The sequence below is a fragment of the Nicotiana attenuata genome, chromosome 1 (assembly GCF_001879085.1).
Source record: "Nicotiana attenuata strain UT chromosome 1, NIATTr2, whole genome shotgun sequence".
Lineage (NCBI taxonomy): Eukaryota > Viridiplantae > Streptophyta > Magnoliopsida > Solanales > Solanaceae > Nicotiana > Nicotiana attenuata.
In genome coordinates this window covers 52397435-52402202 of record NC_031989.1, presented here as the reverse complement: position 1 = coordinate 52402202, position 4768 = coordinate 52397435, and positions in this window count along the sequence as shown.

Below are 4768 nucleotides of genomic sequence, written 5' to 3'. Positions count from 1 at the left end.
TTTAAATTATAGTACATAGTAGTAGTAATTAAGTTAGTTAGTTATTACTTATTTAATTTTTATATACACACACACACACACACACATATATATATATATATATATATATATATACTGAGTGTATAGTATATATATGTAGATATAGTATCGCGTAAGTATATATATATTATATATATAATACTTAGTGCATAGTATAGCGTAAGTATACATATATTATATATATAAGCTATATTCGATATAATATTACCTAATACACTTATACTTAGTGCATAGTATAGCATAAGTATATATATTATATATATATAAGCTACATTCGATATAATATTACCTAATACACTTATACTTAGTGCATAGTATAGCGTAAGTATATATGTTATATATATAAGCTACATTCGATATAATATTACCTAATACACTTATACTTAGTGCATAGTATAGCATAAGTATATATATTATATATATATATAAGCTACATTCGATATAATATTACCTAATACACTTATACTTAGTGCATAGTACAGCGTAAGTATATATATTACATATATATAAGTATAGCGTAAATATATATATTATATATATATAAGCTACATTCGATATAATATTACCTAATACACTTATACTTAGTGCATAGTATAGCGTAAGTATATATATTATATATATATATATATATAAGCTACATTCGATATAATATTACCTAATACACTTATACTTAGTGCATAGTATAGCATAAGTATATATATTATATATATATAAGCTACATTCGATATAACATTACCTAATACACTTATACTTAGTGCATAGTATAGTGTAAGTAATATATATATACATATATATATATATATATAGACACACACGCACGCTTCGTAGTACTATTCATCCCTTGTATTACAAAAGTATTAACGGCTAACATTTATATTATTTATTTACTAAATACAAAAGTGATTTTTAATTTTGACCAATGTTGACCTAAATAGCGACCAACTTTGGTCGCTAAATATACATAATTTTAAATTAGCGACCCAAGCTGGATGCTAAACTTAAATCAGATTTATTTATCTTTATTATTATATTTAAAATATTAACCGGGTCCCAGATTAGCGACCAAAGTTGGTCTATACTCTATTGAGCGACCAACATTGGTCGCTAAAGTTGAATTATATTTATTTATATTTTATAATTTTTTTTAAACAAAATTATAATTATTAAAATTTTATAACTGGGTCCCAAATTAGCGACTAAAGTTGGTCTCAACCTGTTTTCTCTTTATATAGCGACCAACTTTGGTCGCTAATTTTAAATTTTATTTATTTATATTTTGTTATTTTTTAAAAATAATATTATAATTATTAAAATTTAATAAGTGGGTCCCATGAAGCGACCAACGTTGGTCGCTAATCTGAGTAATTCTTTGACCAAGCAAGTCTGACCAGTCCGGTCAACAGTTTGACAAAATTTTCGACCAAGTTGCGACCAACGTTGGTCGCTAATTTATTTAAAATTATTATTTTATTATTTTCACCAGTTTAGCGACCAACTTTGGTCGCTTTTCTTGGCAGACCAACTTTGGTCGCTAAAGTTTGGTCGCTTTATGCAGGAATTCTAGTAGTGTGTTATGCTAGCACATGTTGCATATTTATAAAATTAAACTAAAAGCTAGTTAGGAAAAAAATTATAAATGCTAACATATGGGGGACAATCGAAAATATCTTCAAAACAAATCTCTAATTCTTTTCTAGTTGGTTCTTTTATTAATTATTATCGAATGAGGGTATACTTTGTCTTCGTCATCTCTTCTCGTCATATTGGTTCTGTTCCCCATTTTTGTCACTTCTTTTGTCAATTTCGATAGCAAGAATAGCTCCAATTTCATGCAGCTCTTCAACATTCCAGTAGCAAGATAAACTATATGCATATAGAAGCATAACTAATATTCATATATACATCCAAGAACAATTTATATGAATCACCTTAAGTAAATCTTTGCAAAATAATTTGGTCGATAAGTAATTTACACGTATAGTTAATTTTTAATCGTAGGAATAAGTTGTGAAAACATAAGCTAAAGCAAAATATAACTTGGTTGATAAGTTCAATTTAAAAAGTATAATAATCGAAAGAAATAATACCTAAACAACTTTGCTGATAAATTCAATTAAAAAACTATTATACGGAAGAAAAAATACATTTCGTGAAGTTTGCAAAATTTTATTATTTTCTATTGTCAGTAGCACCAAAACTAAAAGCTTATACTCCTTAAAATATTCATGATTGAGAATGTGGAATAGTAGCTTTTTTGTTAATAGAAGTATATAGCTTCTCCTTTTTCTAAATGGATTCAGATAATACAATGTCAAACTAAATCGGGAATGTAGTTCAAATAAAAAAGGAAAAGAAGATCAAGTTATGGCTAACGTGTAATATGAAAAGAAGACATGTCTGAAAATTAATACTAATAGGATTTTTAAAAGTAATAAGATTATATGGATAACATGTTTTATTTATGTGTAGAGTCCGGAACCAAAATGTTGTTATTTTGGACTCAAAAGACACAAATAAGTGTAAAAAAAAAAAGTGACCATAATATATATAACGCAGAAAACCTGGCGCTATATAATAACGGTAACTGCACCGTTAATATATAGCGCCAGGTTTTCTGGCGTTATACTGACACAGTGATATAGCGCCAGAAAACCTGGCGTTATACCCTTTTTTTCCTGACCCCAGCAATAATAGCAGAGTACAATAATTCAAAAGCGTATAGTGCTAACTTATTTGGCGCTATATATGTAAAAAAAAAATCTTCCCGGCTCTCCATTTTCTATATAAAGAGGTTAGAATCGCATAGAAATGCATTCAAAATTTTTTTTAACTCTTGTTGAAACGTCTGTTGCTGTTAAATTCTCCGGCATTTTTTTATTATGTCTGAAGAGCGTAGGATAAGAGTTTCATTATATTGGGGTGGTGAGGTTGTGATGGAGAATAACTCCGTGGGCTACAGTTTACCTGCTAAGTGTCATGTTAAATTGCCACTACAATGGAGTACGATAAATTGATATCGTTGTTATGCAAAAAAATAAGTGTGAGGAAACGTTCGGTGATACTTAAAGTAACCGGAAGATATCCTTATTCCGTCACTCCGCAAGGGGTTGCTTTTTACTCGGAGTTTAACATCGACGATGATGAAACTTTGAGTGATTTTTTGAGGACTCCGGACGAATGTCGGGATTTTCTTGTAATCACAATGTTGGAGATGTATGTGAAGGTCGAAGACGTTCCAAAAAATGAGGTTGTGCGTAGTAGAGATAACCCCCAGTCATCGGGTGATTATTCTGGAACAGTTTTTGCCGGACAAGTTCCGGATGAAAGAGTTATCTTTGATTTAAACTTATCACCGCCGGTGAATGAGCAGCGAGAAAATTATTTATACCCTGCTTTTCATAACTCACAAGACGAGTGGTAAATTTCAATTTTCATTTGTGTTAATTATGTATATTTTTGTTGTATTGAATTTGTATTAACGCTCACATATTTAATAGGGGGTACCGGCCGGATATGAATTTTACAAGTGGCCCATCCGGTAGTCATCACCTAATTGATAACGTCCATCATGGAATTTCATCACATTACGACTTGTAAGTGAAGTGATTTACGCAAAATATGGAAATCATTTATTAATTTAGTAGCTTATATTTTTGTTGGTTGTGCAGTGAAAACGAGCAAGTTGAACTCACTCAATTGCCCGAAAATGATGTATTACATCGTGACCTAGCAGATGCACAGAGTGAGGAACAGAATAGTGATTACGATAACAATGCAGATGAATCCGGGGATGAGACACCCTTTGCTCGTGAGGATGATGATGCAGAGGATGAGGAGGAAGGACCTGATTTGAAGAGAGACCCCCCTAGACGAAGAGTGTATGAGTCCGAAGTGCCGTTTCATTCAAGAGAGATTCCTTACATTGATAACTTGCCAACCGTGCCGGATGTGGAAGCTCTCACAAGGGATTTTGATGAAATCCGGACAGCAATATGGGATGAGTCTAGACCAACGGTGCTTGCAAAGGGGATGCTTTTTCCTGATAAAGCGCGCCTAAGCAGGGCTTGTAAAATGCACAACGTAAAAGAGTGTCATGAGATGCAGGTATGGGAGTCAAGTCCGACGGTATACAAGGTTGTTTGCCGCAGGTGGTTTTGGCCATGTAATTGGATGTTGCATGCGACCAAGAAGAAGACAGGTATGTGGAAAGTGGGTAAATACATTCCCACCCACACATGCGAAATGGACACATTCAACGGGAATCACTTCAACTTGGATATTGACTTGATTTCTCTTGTTCTTATTCCACACATCGAACAGTCCATAAGGTATAAAATCAAAGAGTGCATTACAGCAGTCCACCAGGAACATGGCCATACCATTACTAAAAGAAAGGCATTTCTCGGGCGCAAACGAGCGTTTGAAATAGTCTATGGTAACTGGGATAAGTCATTTGCAGATCTGCCTAGGTACATGGCTACACTGCAGCATTTTAACCCCGGGACGGTTGTTGAGTGGAAGCTTGAGCGAAGTGCAGGTAAACCAGAATATATATTCAATTACATGTTCTGGGCGTTTAAACCAGCAATTGATGGTTTTTCGCATTGTCGCCCCGTAATATCCATAGACGGCACTCATGTCTATGGAAAGTACGATATCAAGCTGTTAATAGCCGTGGCAGTAGATGCTAATGGACAGATATTTCCTCTAGTTTTTGCTATTGTACCAA